This window comes from Leptopilina boulardi, unplaced genomic scaffold, assembly GCF_019393585.1.
Source record: "Leptopilina boulardi isolate dan_hultmark-lab unplaced genomic scaffold, ZJU_Lbou_2.1 LbouV2_94, whole genome shotgun sequence".
NCBI classification, from domain to species: Eukaryota; Metazoa; Arthropoda; class Insecta; order Hymenoptera; family Figitidae; genus Leptopilina; species Leptopilina boulardi.
Genome location: NW_026138043.1, coordinates 256,593 through 273,784, shown reverse-complemented (window position 1 = coordinate 273,784; position 17,192 = coordinate 256,593). Strand labels below are relative to the sequence as shown.

Here is a 17,192-nt window from a genome sequence, read left to right as displayed (position 1 = left end):
TGGAAGTGGTGTATCCATACTTAACTTACTAACACCTATCCCCGAGGACGCTACTCAGGCCTACCGTTATATCTGCCTCACGCGAGAACTTAAGATAGGCCCGGGTTGGAAGAATGGGGGTATAACACTTCTCCTCAATGAAGTGAAACGGCTACTCCTGATGTAAGATAAACATAGGGCAACCGTCTACCGTTGCAACAACATTGTAGTAGTGTCGATAAAAAAAAGCTTCTAATAGTCTCAGGTAACTTAACTTGATTATTATATAGTTTATATTATTTTTCTGCAATTTGTCGATCAATAACTTACTGCATGTGTTGAATTTTCTTATATTATATTTGTCTTTTTCATTTTTGTATTGGGCCCAAAAAATAAATTCCTATTTTTGTATAGTATTAATAATTATATATGTATTTTGAGGATAAAACATTGATTATTAAATAATTTTTTTATGCATAAAATATGGATATTGCATAATATTGGTATAGAAGATATTTGTTTCACTTGGTTGTCTTAAATGTTTCATATAAAAAATACTTCAATCCATTTAGTTTTTTTGGTATTGGATAACATTGGCATTAAAGATATTACGATTTTGAGAATAAAGAAAGATATTGGATAACATTGCTATTGAATATATTTTGATAATGCAACAAAAATATTGATTGTTTGATAATAGTGGAAGCTGGCTTTTGGAAAAATTTTTTTGGTATTGGATAATTTTAGCATTAAAGATATTTGGATTTTAAGGCTAAAAAATTATATTGGATAACATTAGTATCGAATACATTTTGATATTGGAAAAAAATATTGATTATTTGAACATAGTGGAAGTTGGTTTTTGGAAAAATTTTTTGGTATTGGATAAGATTGGTATTAAATATTGAAAATGTAAATGAAATGTTAAATGATATGCATATGTATAAATTTCAAGAATTATTAAAAAATGATTCAAATTCTTTTTTCATTATGCAAAGTGCTTTGTATTTACAAATGCTTGATTTAATTGTTCCAATTGGAGAAAGAGATAAACATATTAAAATAGTTTTTAGCGGTAATAACAATTCTGGTCATTGGATTTGTGATTATTACGATGGAGTAAGACTTTATTTTTTTGATAGCCTTAATGCAGGGTGTTTGAATATTCATCAAATAGAATATTTAATTAGATTTTTCCCTTTTAAACCAACAGAATTTTTTGTAGGTGTTGATCAACAGCCGATTGGTACAGTTAAGTGTGAAGTATATGAAATAGCATTTGCAACATCTCTATTGGTTAACAGTGTAAATTGAAAAATTAATTTATGAAACTGATAATAATATAATGAGCAAGCATTTGATATCATTTTTTGAAAACAATTAATTCAATCATTTTTCGGCAGTTAGAATGTCAAATATTAAGATTTCGATTTGTAGAGAATCATTGGAATTGTCTTTTCATAAATCGAGCTAAAGAACTTCAAAATGATGAACTAAACCTTTTATATTTATTAAAGACTTTTCCCAGTAAAAATTACAACATAGTTCTGTCTACTGAAACTGAGAATGAAAAGAAAATACCGAAGGAAAAAATATTTGTCATAGAAGATAATGAAATTATCTACAGAATTTGAAGAGGGATTTACATGTTGATGTAAATTCAGTATGCAGAACAGAAAATAATATCTAGTCTTATTGTTAAGAAAAATTTTGATACCATGACATATCCTACAATGTTTCCTTATGGTGCTCCTGGATGGACTGTTAACCTTACCCTACTGAAAATACCTGTATAAGATCTTGTACAATTTCCTGTACAGGATCAGCAACTGAACTTGTACAAGTTCTGAACAGTTCGTGTACAGGAAAATGCATACGAATTGTACAAGAATGATACTTGTACAAGAAAATGTACATGATCTTGTACAATTTCATGTATAAGTACTTGTACATGAACACGTTCATGTTCTTGCACATGTATAGTTGTAAAAAAATTTTTAAAATAAAATTTGAGATTTTAATAATTTTTAACCACTAAGATTCGTAACTCATGCATGCTAAAAACTATTGCGCAGCTATATAGGTTAAAGTAAACTATTGCGCAGCCTTTGAAGTTTTTAATTTTTAGTAAAGAAAAAAAATTAACATGTGCAAGAACATGAACGTGTTCATGTACAAGTACTTATACATGAAATTGTACAAGATCATGTTCATTTTCTTGTACAAGATCTTGCACCAGATCTTGTACAAGATCTCACACATGAACTTGTTCCAAATTCGTATGCATTTTCCTGTACAGGAACTGGTCAGATCTTGTGCAAGTTCAGTTGCTGATCCTGTAGAGGAAATTGTACAAGATCTTGTACAGGGATTTTCAGTAGGGTAAGCATACTCAAGGTACTTGTAATTTTATTCATTTACAATTTTATATGTATCGTCTTTCATAGAGAAGAAAAAAGCGTGAATTGCCACATGTGCGTTTAACTATATGTTTACGTACACAAATTTGCGATTCAGAAACTTTAAATAAAATGATATGTGCTGAAATCACAGACGAAATAAAGAATCCAGAACTTTTTAACATTGTAAAGCGATTTTAAGTTCATGAACCTTGTGGTAAACAAAGTAGGAATTCACCCTGCATGGATCCTGAGATGGGTCAATTAAATGTATTGCTGACAATTCGATGATCGTAGCATATAATCTTTATTTGAGTACAAAATTTAAAGGTCATATTGACTGTGCAATAATAGGTATTATATTATTATAACACCATAATGTTGAAATTGTAATACAGTAACGATTACAAAAATAATATTATTATTTTTGTGAGATCCAAATTCGAATAACTGTCCGTCAAATAAAAATAAATTTTTAATTTTTTATAAAAAATAATAGATACCACGCGCGTTTCTTTTAGCTAGTTAAGTATAAAAGGACTACATTTTTACGGAGAGACCAGTTCTGAAATCCTCTTCATACGTATTACATCAAGCTCATTTTTGGTACCAGTCGACGTCTTCTAATTCAAGTGCATAATTTTCTTATACGAAAGTTAAAGTCAAGTGTTAAAACCCTCTACATTAAACGAGGATCTTTTCTTCTCATTATATTGGGCAATTATCCATTCTTCCTTTTTTTGGAAGAGACTCATTATTGGGAGTATCATCACGCCTAATAGAACTCCGGACCTGCGGTTATACCTGGACCCGTCAACCATCCTGACGTCATAAACTCACGCTGGTACCAGCTTGTTTTCCTGTGACAACAAAGGACACAGCAGTGGTCCTTTTTCTTTCAACACACCTACTACTGAATTTTAAGGTAAGTGTTTTATATTCTCACTTCTAACTTTTTTTAAACTTGTCGTATAGTTGTAGTAACCCTTGCATTCCTTATTTCAGTTGAATGCTGAACTCTATTTGCTGGATTGGTTGGTTCGAGATTCCCTCTCTCTCATAAGAACGAATTGTAACGTTAAAATACTTGTCTAAATAAATCGTAACCTAATTATAAAATTAATCACTATTCTCTTTCTGTCCTGTACCCTTAGTTCAGAGCCTTCTGCTCTGTAAATGAAACAGGAATTCACTGAATCACCGAGTGGCCATAAATAAAATAAAATATTATTTCGTTAGTTATTTCTCTATTTGGGACGTAACAATAATGACAAGCTGTCCCCATTTACGCTCAGTTTTCAAATTTTTGGGGTAAATGGGGACAGCTTGTCATTATTAACCAAATTGACAAAAATAAAAAATTCAAGTGAATTTCTGTTATGGGAGTCATAAGGAATAAGAAAAAAATTTGGTATGATTTTTAAGTCTGTTTTTTTTCAAACGCGAGACAAAATACTGAAAAGAAAAAAAAATAAACAAAAAAATTTCAATTGGTTCAACTATTATATATATACTACAAATTTTTTTCAAGTTTTTTCATCCCTTTATACAGTAATATACTTAAGGAAACTTTTTTCATAAAAGTTTCTTAGAAACTATGCTGTCCCCATTTACCCCAAATTTTCTAAATTTTGGGGTAAATGGGGACAGTCAGTTTCATGCGTTTAAAGCTTATCTAAATTTTTTTCTGCTACAGAAAATTAATCCTGGGAACGTAAATAACAACTTACGTAATTTGTAAGAAATAGCGATTTTGTCCCCATTTACCCCAACTGACCCTATATAAAGAGATTGTATTTGTTTGACCTTTGTTTAGAGTTTACAGAAAACTTCGATCAATTAAAAAATAGTATTGATTAATTTACAAATAAATATAAATGAAAATTTTTATAAAAAGGACAATTTTATAGTTCAAGATAGTTTGAATTTATTTAAATTTGTCTTACGTAATTGATAAATTATTATATAGTGTGAAAATTATCATATAGAATATATTTTAATTATTATTTCGATTCTGAAGAATTTTATTGACAGACTATATATGTATATATACATAAATTTTAAAATAACAATAATAGTAAAAAATATAAAATATTGAAAATCATTATGTCAGTAATTCATTTTAAAAAACTAATGAAAGTATAATTATTGTAAAAAAACATTTAATTTATCTATAATGTTTTACTCCATTCTTTTGTATTACATTTAAATTTAATAATAAATGAACTTATAGAGATAGGAAAAAACGATACTTACAAGTACTATGAACTTCACCGTTGGACCATCACTTTGAGGGTTAATTTTACACACGGTAGATTTCTTTAACCCTGAAGTGAAATTATGTCTGGTCAAGAAGGTCATGTGTTTCCAGATTCCTTAATGTAATAATTATTCATGAAACATTTAACATTCGTAGACATGAAATGAAAAAAATTCAAGATTCTTAATTAGATTTTAACTTAACTTTTCCCTCCATTTTTTCTGTGGTAGTCAGTTATATCATTTTGCACCACTTAGTTTCGCTCAATTCTTTACAACTGAATGTCTTTCTCATTTTTATGACATCTTAAAGTTCCTTTTCGTCCCCATGAACTCTCTGAAACACAGATTAAGCAGAGATCTTTGTAATTATCTCACTTTCCAGAAATGGAGTTTTAGAAAAGACTCGTGAATAAGAGCTGTCTTTGGAAGAAAGAAGGTTTAAGTTAACTTTTAAGTTTTTCAAATTACCGTACAAATAATTTAATATAATTTTAAATATATTAAAATAACCATAATTATTATATTATAATTATAAATATATTATAATTTAAAATATAGGCGTATCTCTAGAACTTTTAAACTTTATGTTCACAGAAAATTATAAGGTATTAAAATAATAAACGTTGCATAGCTTATTTTAATGCCTTTTCATTTTCTGTGTTATCATTCACTATATGATACTTTACAAATTGTAAAAATAATTTTGCAATGCCATAATTTAATAAATTATTCTGCACTTTAAGTATACCATTTGTTTAATAATTATTATAATAGTGTCCCAGATAGCACGTAAGCTTGCAGCAACCTTGCGGTAAGTTTCAAATGTCCCACTTAATTCAAGCTTGCATGGTAAGCTTACCGAAAGATTGCAGTGTAAGATTATTGCAAGATTGCACAGTAATATTATCGCAAGATTTCGCAGTAAGCTTGCACGGCAATCTTGTCGCAAGGTTGGTGCAAGGTTAACAAATTTATTTTTATACATACATTGAGCACCAGTTCCTGGGAGGTCAAAAAAATTTACTGCGCAGCCGTAAGTGCTTGTCATTGCAAGTGCGCATAGTTGCAGCAAACACTGTTATATAATAGTTATGTAGCAATTATAAAACAGAAAATCACATGTGATATCACAGGTGACAAACATGCGTGATTGAAAATGTCGTAACATAAGGGTCACAGTGATATTACTGTTACAAGCACTATGATATAGCAGTTATGTAACTTTGTGCTAATAAATTTGTGATACTTGGTGATAAGTGCTTTGTGATATAACAATTATGCAACAGTGTTTTTTTTATTTTTAAAATTTCACTTGATTCTATAATTCTATATAACCTAATCATATCTGATAATGTAGAAATTTAATTGACCAACAGTGAAATTTTTATGTACTCGTACAAATATTTTTCGTACATGGTTTCAGAAAAAAATGGGTCGTTTCTCGCTGCTGGGGTCTGATCCCAGAACCTTCTTATTGCCGGTAAGATGCTCTACCAATTGAGCTACAGAGAGACCCGATTCTACTCAGTTCAGAAACCATGCACACTACGCTTCAAAGTCAATATTATATATTTTATATTATATTAGGGTCAGTTGGGGTAAATCGGGACAAGAGGTTTTGGAGCTTAATTTATATTTTTAAAATTAAGTTTAACGTCAATTTTTTTACCTCAGATCACCTGCAAGAGGTTTTGAGAATTGCCAAGCTTTTATCTTGACGATTAGCAGCAAGATAATTCAAGTAATCGCTCAATGCATAAAAACTTAAAAATCAAAGTCAAACTGTTTCAGTATTTTGTCGAGCATTTCAAAGAAAACAGACTGAAAAATCATACAGAAATTTTTTCTTATTCCTTATGACTCCTGTAACAGAAATACACTCGAATTTTTGATTTTTGTTAATAATGACAAGCCATTTACTCCAAAAATTTGAAAACTCAGGGTAAATGGGAATAGCTTGTCATTATTAACCAAATTAACAAAGATCAAAAATTCAAGTGAATTTCTGTTATGGGAGTCATAAAGAATAAGAAAAATATTTGGTATCATTTTTAAGTCTGTTTTTTTCAAATACGAGACAAAATATTGAAATAAAAAAAAACAAACAAATTTTAATTGGTTCAACTATTATATATCTACTACAATTTTTTTTAAGTTTTTTCATCCCTTAATACAGTAATATACTTAAGGAAACTTTTTTCTTAAAACTTTCTTAGAAACTATGCTGTCCCCATTTACCTCAAATTTTATGAAATTTTCTAAATTTTGGGGTTAATAGGGACAGTCAGTTCCATACGTTTAAAGCTTATCTAAATTTTTTTCTGCTGTATAAAATTAATCCTGGGAACATTTTTTAATTTTTCATTATTAACTACCATTTACTAAAAGTGCACTACAAAACACCACCAAACAACCACAAAACGATGTCAAAAGAAATTTTTCAAAAATATTGACTTACATTTCATGTAGATGTAATAATATATATATATATATATATATATATATTATGAAGCATAATAATAAATAATAAATAAATAAAAATAACATAAAAAATATAATGCATAGCTTGAGAATATTCAAAAAATTCTTTTAATTTTTTCACTACCATGACATCTCCATTTAAAAAAATGTGTGCATTTATTCTTAAAGACTCAAAAGGCTTGTGTTCACATTTACAGTTTTCAATATCTGTAGTTCCCCATCTACTTATGACTGCCTCCTGCAGTCCTTTAAATCCATTTTTGTCAATTACTTGTGGGTGCAAATATAAGTATGGTATTTCTTCCATTTTAGAATATCCACACTTGCAATTTCTCATTCTATAAGCACTTGGTTCATCTTTCATAACATATTGCCACATATCTGCAACATTGGAATAGACGTCGATTACTTTTAGTATTTTAGGAGATTCAATGCCCAGGGAATTCTTTTCATTATCACGTCTTGGGAAATACTTCAATATTAAACACTTTTCATCATAAACAACGGTGTTATTTTGGTTATTTACTGGTCCAGAGTTAAGCATCAGGTTGACAAATTGACAAGCTCTGTTGTTTGAAGCTGCTATATGCATAAAATATTCCGGGATTTCCATTGCGCTTGTTAGTAATACTTGCGTGCATGCGTCAAATTGGCAAGTATTTTTAATCATGTATTTCTGTTGATTTATTGTTTGTGGTTTCGAACACTTGTTCCCGTTACAAAGAAGCCATTTATTTGAGAAACAGGTAAACTTTTTTTTATCATACAAGTAAAGACCCAGTTGTTGACGAGGATTTGTTATTGTTCTGTGCGGTGGTTTAATCTCTGCAGATATTAACCACTCATTTAAATAAAAAAGAATTTTATTTGTCGTTTGAGACGCAGATAAAAACTGATCCACCGATACAGTTGTGTGCAGAAAATTTATCACGATTTCATACAAAAATATATGAGGCGATTTATGATTTTCTGTTACTTGCAAAGGAAGTACAAGACTTCCTGTGCCGTCAACGCATACGGTGACAAAATCTTTAAAAAGCTTGCAGTATACTTTGTAAATAAAAATTTTTTCGGGTAAGTAATAAATTAAGAAAAATTTATCATTCCCAATATCATGAATGCTCCCTCCATACTTGGAATTATATTTTAACTTTTTCAAAAAAAACCTCTTGAATCAGTTTCCGCAAAACTTCACTGTCGTATAAAATTGGAGCTTCGACATCACTTAGATTCTGTTATTTTAAAGCAAGTTTTCTCCTCTACTTAGCAGCACCTTCAACGGCGACTTCCTTTCCAATATCCGAACGTTTTTTATTGCGCAATTGCCTCTTCACAGGTTCGTGAGATGATCCTCTTGTATCTTTGCACCCTACTTTCATCCACACATCGCTACCAGGAATTGGATTCTCTTGAATAAAGCCAAGAAATTCATTGCTGCATTTGTTGCTTTTGCAGCGACCTTAGATTTTTATGTATGGGCTTTCTGGATTTTCAGATACTCGACAGTATTTGAAAATAAATGCACAAGGAAGTCGGAATTCCCTATAAAATTCATCAGCAACGATATCAGTCCATACACCTGGAGCAAGCACCAAAATTTCCCGGCCATTATAAATTCGTTGGACTGGCTCCATTTCTTTCCACAGTTCATTTCTTATGCAAAAATCGAATATGTCATTGTCTTTTAATTTAAATAATTTGCAAAACTAATTATCTACTTCATCACTATCCACATCATCACCATCATCAACGTCCTCATCGTCATCGGAATAAATATTGACTGGTTCGTTGTTTGTTTCAGATTCAATAACATCTTTTTTTTCAACGGGTCTTCAATCCCCAACCGTTCAAAAACTAGAGTCTTTAAATTATGTCGATTTTCTCGAAGATATGTGTACACATTGTGTGGCTTCCATACTCCATTTAATGATTGGCTGACTTTTTTGTAAAATTGTCCCGTATAATGAGGCAATCCATCCTTTATTAAACATTCTGCATTGGTTAATAACACCGGCACACAAAAAAAAAAAATTTCGAGTGCGAAGACCGGCACATGGTAGGTTCTCTGCCTTAAGATGTATCTAAAGAGAAAATCCTAGTCCGACCTCGAGTTTGGTTCTTGTTTCATTTTTACAGGCCTGGTGGGGGGGGTGTAGTTTGAGAAATTAACATACATGGGAATTTAATTTCTTTTATCAACTGAAAGTGAATGTTTGCTTATTCTAACTGTGGATTTTGATTCAGTGGCTCTAATTACATGAAAATTTAATAAATACACAAATTTAAAAAAGGCGGATCCAATATGGCGGACCTAAGATGGTGGATTTTTTGAAAAATTTGCTTGGATTTCCTTGAAACTTGTTACTAAGGGGTTTTTCGGGTCGCTGATTACGAATTTGATGTCAAATTTTATAAATTCAATATGGCGGATCCAATTTGGCGGACCTAAAATGGTGGATTTTTGAAAAATTTGTTTGGATTTCCTTGAAACTTGTTACTAGGGGGTTTTTGGGGTCGCTGATTACGAATTTGATGTTAGTTTTTCAAAATTCAAAATGGCGGATCTAATATGACGGACCTGAAATGGTGGATTTTTGAAAAATTTGTTTGGATTTTCTTGAAACTTGTTGCTGGGGGTTTTTGAGGTCGCTGATTACGAATTTGATGTTAGTTTTTCAAAATTCAAAATGGCGGATCTAATATGGCTGAAAATTTTCGAAAAATTGTTTGGTTTTTGTAAAAAATTGCTATTTTGGGCTGTTTAGGTTGCTGAATAAGATTCTGACACTTCTTTTTTTTAAATTTTGGAATAGTGAATTTAATGTGGCTGACAATTAAAATTTTTTTATTTTCTCGATCGTTTACCCTGAATCTGAATTATTCTTATTCAGCAACCTAAACAGCCCAAAATAGCAATTTTTTACAAAAACCAAACAATTTTTCGAAAATTTTCAGCCATATTAGATCCGCCATTTTGAATTTTGAAAAACTAACATCAAATTCGTAATCAGCGACCTCAAAAACCCCCAGCAACAAGTTTCAAGAAAATCCAAACAAATTTTTCAAAAATCCACCATTTCAGGTCCGCCATATTAGATCCGCCATTTTGAATTTTGAAAAACTAACATCAAATTCGTAATCAGCGACCCCAAAAACCCCCTAGTAACAAGTTTCAAGGAAATCCAAACAAATTTTTCAAAAATCCACCATTTTAGGTCCGCCAAATTGGATCCGCCATATTGAATTTATAAAATTTGACATCAAATTCGTAATCAGCGACCCGAAAAACCCCTTAGTAACAAGTTTCAAGGAAATCCAAGCAAATTTTTCAAAAAATCCACCATCTTAGGTCCGCCATATTGGATCCGCCTTTTTTAAATTTGTGTATTTATTAAATTTTCATGTAATTAGTGCCACTGAATCAAAATCCACAGTTAGAATAAGCAAACATTCACTTTCAGTTGATAAAAGAAATTAAATTCCCATATATGTTAATTTCTCAAACTACACCCCCCCACCAGGCCTGTAAAAATGAAACAAGAACCAAACTCGAGGTCGGACTAGGATTTTCTCTGTAGATACATCTTAAGGAAGAGAACCTACCATGTGGCGGTCTTCGCACTCGAAATTTTTTTTTTTTTGTGTGCCGGTGTAATTCTTCACTATCTTCGCAAATTGCATTAACAGCGTCTTCAGTTTCGACGCTAGCTTTTCTTCCGTTTTTCTGTAAAAAAAAATTTATATGTCTGACATAATCTGTTGAGTTTCAATTAGAAGGGTAGAGTGGGGTGAAATTGACATTTTTTTACTTTAGATGTTACAGAATTCGCAATTTTCAATTTTTTTCAATTTTGAAATTCCGGATGAAAGTTTAGTTGTTTAGCTTTAAAATCATGGTGGAAAATTGTTTCTAGCTTATGATAGAACTGAGCTATTCGTGTTCTACAAGAGTATTTAATAATTTTTTATACTTGTTTGCAAATAACTAACCGATTTTTTATGCGTCCACGCAAAATCCCTCGAGGAAATTAATATTTTTTGAATGTAGAATTAGTCTTCCGTTTATTTAAATTCATTTATCGTCATTAACTTTTCTTGCATAACTTTTAATAAAATAATCTTGAGGCAAAGGGTAAAATGAGAGGTTAAAATAGGTTAAATTTGATACAAAACAAATAAAAGTCACCTCGTATTTGCATGGTTTTTTCGCTTGGCTTTTTTTCCATCCGTGACTACTTTTACAAAAAGTTATAATAATCTCGAAATCCGAAGAATTTTATGAAATAAAAAAAACGTACGTGTTCAGTACACTTTTCTCTTGAGATATAAACAAAAATTTTCATTTTCTGTTCATTAAAAGTAGTAGTAATATGATTGAAAAGTTAACCAAAATATCATGTCCAAGGCAACTCAAAACTAAATTTTACAATAAAAACTAAATTATTTTAGATACAACAGCCAAATTAACATTAAAAGTTTCGTATTACCTAATAGATTTCATATACTAAATGGCTGATAAAGCAGTTAAATAGTTTTTGTATAAAACCCAAATGGCTTTTTTTCACTGTCTTTTTCACCCCACTCTACTCTACTTTTGAAAGTTGCTTGAAAAAATAGAAATTGATTTTTGGATTCAGATTATAAAGGTGATCATAAATATCAATAATATCCACTTTTAATACCTAATATTAATTAATATATACGCATATACTTACATTAACTTTCGCCATATTTGTCAAGATGTACTGAATCCTCGATGTAAACAGCGAATAAATAATAGATAACGATAATTATCAACAATCAATTATAACAATAACAATAATAAACAACGACCACAATAATAATTTTAAAAGAAAGTTTTATGACAGCAGAGGGGAATTCTTAATAAACAGACCATAAAGGTAGAATCATACTAGTCATATGCAAGGTTGGTCAGTCAAAAACGAAGCGAAAAGCAGGGTTGAGATTGTATAACTCCAACATGAATTATATGCATTTAAAGGTATAATCACACCATTTCCGACTCGTTTTCGAAAGTTAATAACTGTTCAACAATTTTACCGACGATAAAGGCGCTTGTATACCTCCATGTGTCTGGGAATATTTAGAAACGTGCAGAGGTTTCACTAATTTTTATTGGCTCTGATCATAGAAAAATTCCAAAACTTACAATTTTTCAAATATTTTCTTTGAGGAAAGCCAATTAAATTAGTGAAACCTCTACACGTTCCTGAATATACTCAGAAACGTGGAGGTATACAAGCACCTTAACAGTCCATTTCAGCCAGAGACCATTTTCACCAGCGATCATTGATACGCCAGATTTTCCCATAGACATATAAGACTAGACCGCGCTAGTGGCATAAATCCCATGAAAGGAGCAAGGTAGTTCAATAAAAAGAGAAAGGTAGAGCGCAAGAACCGATATATTTTCTCTCTTACTCCAAAGTATACCATGTCTGTTTCAGTCAAACGCATGGACTGTCTCTTTCTAAGGCACAACCTGCATTTTCGCCCTCTAGCTCGGTCTATTCTTCCCTATTGAAAATCCCCACAAGGGAAACCACATGGGATCCTATGTAAAACCCCATTCCCCATATGGGAAACCATATAGTTTTCCATATAAATCCCCATCGGAAATTGGGACAGGAATTGGCATAGGAAAATATCAAAACGAGGCTCCTCATTTCCCATGTCATTTCCTATGTCAAATCCTATGTCAAATATCATATTAAATACCATGTTAAATATTAATTGAGATCATTTATCACTTTTTTGAAAAATTTTTTTATGTCAAATCTTATGTCATTTCCCAAGTAAAAACCTTCATCATTTTTTTGAAAAATTTTCCCATGTCATTTCCCATATCATTTCCCATGTGAAATCCTTTATCATTTTTTTGAAAAATTTTCCCATGTCAAATCCTCATTCGCCTTATCAAAAATACCCACATGGGAAACCATATGGAAATCCACATGGGACATGGAATACGATTTCATGTGCATTCTTCCAAATGATAAAACAAATAGATTTAAGCATAGAAAATCATATAAGATTTCATGTAGATTCTGAAATCTCAACCTAAGATTTCACATGGATTTACATATGGGCAAATCCACAGAACCGGCCGATTTCATGTTACTCACATATTTTTCTATTTTAGAAGTATTATATTAATTATTTTCATACTTCAACCATTTTGTAATATCTCTGAGAACCTATTGAAATAAGAAAATTGAATAAATGTGAACCTTCTAGTCTTTTATAAAAAATAAAATCGAATTAAGTAACTTAAAAAATGAAATTTACGGTGTTACTCCAGGTATAAATTTTAATTCTTATAGGTATAACTTGTTCGGCATAGATCCGAACAATTCCAAACTGTGGTGAATTATAGTTTACTTATTGAAGAATGTTTTGAAAGTAATAAAAAATATGTGCTCTTAAATAAAAAGAAATGATAGTCGTTGAAAGTAGCGTTACTCATTATTTTATAATAATGAAATGTCTATACATTTTTGTAAATATCTTTTGCGGCGATTATTCGATTTGAATTTTTCAAATTGGAGCTTATTGCTTGTGAACAGACGAACAAATGTATGTATCATAGAATAGAGTGCAATCAGAATTAAAGAAAATATTCCAATAATTATCACTCTATGTTTAAGCGTGAACCATTTTCAACTTAGCCTTTTTTCAGTAGCACAACTACAGGATAAAATATGATGAGTTGAAAACATGTGTGATTATATAAAGACATTATTATAATTCTTGTATGCAAACGCCAAATTATATTTTCAATTTATAACGTCTAAAAATTAAAAATAAAAAAAAATTTATCGAAATTTAACTAGTTAATCGTGAAAAATGAATTATCCTTTCATTTGTTTTATTTTCAAAGTTATATCAAAATCGATGTCAATAATGTCAGTTTGTTGGTTAAAATAGTTAATATCAAAATTAGTAAGTAAACAATTTAATTTACAGAAATAAAAAATTAAATGCTAATAAATAAAATATATAATAAAATATGATAAAATATAAATAATTTATTTTTGATAATTAAAAAATTAATTATTTGTATTTTATCATATTTTATTATTCAAAATGTTTTGCACATATTTCAAATAATATATTAAAAAAAACAAAGAAATGCCATTTATAATTATAATTTCCAGAAGAAAAATAATATTTTCGTTTTTGGCTTTTAACTCAAACGGCATTAAAATAAAATGAATCACGCAAGAAGATAATTGTTCTTGAATATATTTTAAAGAAAGTAAACCATAAATAAAAGGTGTGCTTGCTATTTGGAAAATTTTCATCTTGATAAGTAAAAATCGGCCGGTTCTGTGGATTTGCCCATATAGGAAACGATATAGGATTTTATTCGGGAATTTTTTAGATGGCTGCTTTATGCAGGCGGCAGTTTACAAAAAAATTAAAAATTTGATTAAATATCAAATAATAATACTGCAACTCATCTGAAAATAAAAAAAGTTTACTTTACTTCTGCCTTAGACTCTCAGCTTTTATAGTATTCCAGACTGATCTCAACTGTGAGAGAAAATATTTTCACCATCTGGTGGCGAAACAATGAAACCATAATGACGATCAACATCTATATTGAAATTTCTTATGTCATTTCCCATGTCATTTCCAATGTGAAAACCTCTTTCATTTATTCGAAAAATGTTCCCATGTCATTTCCAATGTGAAATCTTTTATCATTTTTTCGAAAAATTTTCCCATGTCATTTCCCATGTGAAATCCTTTATCATTTTTTTGAAAAATTTTCCCGTGTCAAACCCCATGTCATTTCCCATGTGAAATCCTTCATCATTTTTTTGACAAATTTTCCAGTGTCAAATCCTCTTTCGCCCTATCGAAAATCCCCACATGGGAAAGCATATAGGAATCCACAGAGGAAATGGAATACGATAAAGGATTTCACATGGCAAATGACATGGGGTTTAACGTGGGAATTGATATGGGATAATTTTTCGAAAAAATAATAAAAGATTTCACATGGGAAATGACATGGGGTTTAACGTGGGAATTGATATGGGATAATTTTTCGAAAAAATAATAAAAGATTTCACATGGGAAATGACATGGGAAAATTTTTCGAATAAATGAAACAGGATTTCACATGGGAAATGACATAGGAAATTTCAATATAGATGTTGATCGTCATTATAGTTTCATTGTTTCGCCACCAGATGGTGAAAATATTTTCTCTCACAGTTGAGATCAGTCTGGAATACTATAAAAGCTGAGAGTCTAAGCAGAAGTAAAGTAAACTTTTTTTTATTTTCAGATGAGTTGCAGTATTATTATTTGATATTTAATCAAATAATTAATTTTTTTTGTAAACTGCCGCCTGCATAAAGCAGCCAACTAAAAAATTCCCGAATAAAATCCTATATCGTTTCCTATATGTAAATCCATGTGAAATCTTAGGTTGAGATTTCAGAATCTATATGAAATCTTATATGATTTCCTATGCTTAAATCTATTTGTTTTATCATTTGGAAGAATGCACATGATATCGTATTCCATGTCCCATGTGGATTTCCATATGCTTTCCCATGTGGGTATTTTCGATAAAGCGAAAGAGGATTTGACATGGGAAAATTTTTCAAAAAAATGATAAAGGATTTCACATGGGAAATGATATGGGAAATGACATGGGAAAATTTTTCAAAAAAATGATAAAGGTTTTTACTTGGGAAATGACATAAGGTTTGACATGGGAAAATTTTTCAAAAAAATGATAAAGGATCTCAATTAGTATTTAACATGGTATTTAACATGATATTTGACATAGGATTTGACATAGGAAATGACATGGGAAATGAGGAACCTCGTTTTGATATTTTCCTATGCCAATTCCTGTCCCAATTTCCCATGGGGATTTATATGGGAAACCATATAGTTTCCCATATGGGGAATGGGGTTTTACATAGGATCCCATGTGGTTTCCCATGTGGGGATTTTCAATATGGTTATATATCTATGGTTAATAGTAAAATTAAAAAATATATTTAAAATTTTTCTCCAGCTAGGGTAACGGCACCAGTGAAGGAACTGACACCAGTGAAAGAACAAATTTCATGTTTTGCATTCTAATTAGTGTAATAAGCAATTTGGTATTATAAATTATATATTTTTATGTTCCGTATTTAATTTACGTCTTTAGTATCTAAGATACCTAGAGAGTTAACACGTAAATTTTATAAAAAAAATTTTTTAAAAATGTTGTGTTGCAAATTTATCTTCAACAATAAGAACTCTTTTCTGACACGTTATTTCTTTTTTCACATTTAACTAATTTAAACTGCCTTAAATCGTCGGTCTTCTTTAAACTAAATTTATCTTGTGTATTAGAAATACTTCTTTTCATTTAAAAGCTAATAAAATATTAATTTGTCATAAGAAAAGCAAATTCCGTCATTGGGGTTTTTTTTTTATTTACTAGTGAAAGAACAGAAATGTTTTTTCACTGGTTCCAATGCAATCCAATGAAGGAACACCTTCAACGAATAGTCTGAAGTCAAACAAAAAAATGACAAAATCAAATAGGTTAACACTGTTAGGTTACAATAATATTGTCAAAATAAATTGCAACTAGATGATCGATTGTAGGTTATAAATGCATTTTCAATTAAAAATAAGATTCTGCAAACTTAGTTAAAAAATATTCATAATTATCATTAATTTACCTTTATTTTAGTATATTACAAACATTTTATTACTTTATCTTTGTTTTAATATATTTTTTAAATATATTTTAAATATATATTTCACATTGTTCTTTCACTGGATACAGAAAATTCTTTCATTAGACAATTTGTTCTTTCACTAGTGAAATAGGTATGTTTTACTTATTAATTAAAATTTTAATTAACATCTTATATTTATGAAAATTAAATATGACCTTCGCATTCTACACTTAATTAGCTATCGAAAAAAAAATGGTAAAAAAATTTTCAATAACTGCATTCAAAAATAATAAATGATAAAAGTATGCATTTCCTTAAATGTTCTTTCACTGGTGCCGTTACCCTA

The 17,192-nt window shown here is 30.0% G+C and overlaps 1 protein-coding gene across 1 annotated transcript in view; it reads right to left on the bottom strand.

Moving 5' to 3' along the window:
• LOC127290888 (uncharacterized) overlaps positions 1-17,192 on the bottom strand; it is a 209,587-nt gene that overhangs the window by 16,087 nt on the left and 176,308 nt on the right. The window contains exon 4 of the mRNA XM_051319712.1: positions 4,635-4,974. The gene's annotated coding sequence lies outside the window, so the exon portion shown is untranslated. The remainder of the gene's footprint in view (positions 1-4,634; positions 4,975-17,192) is intronic.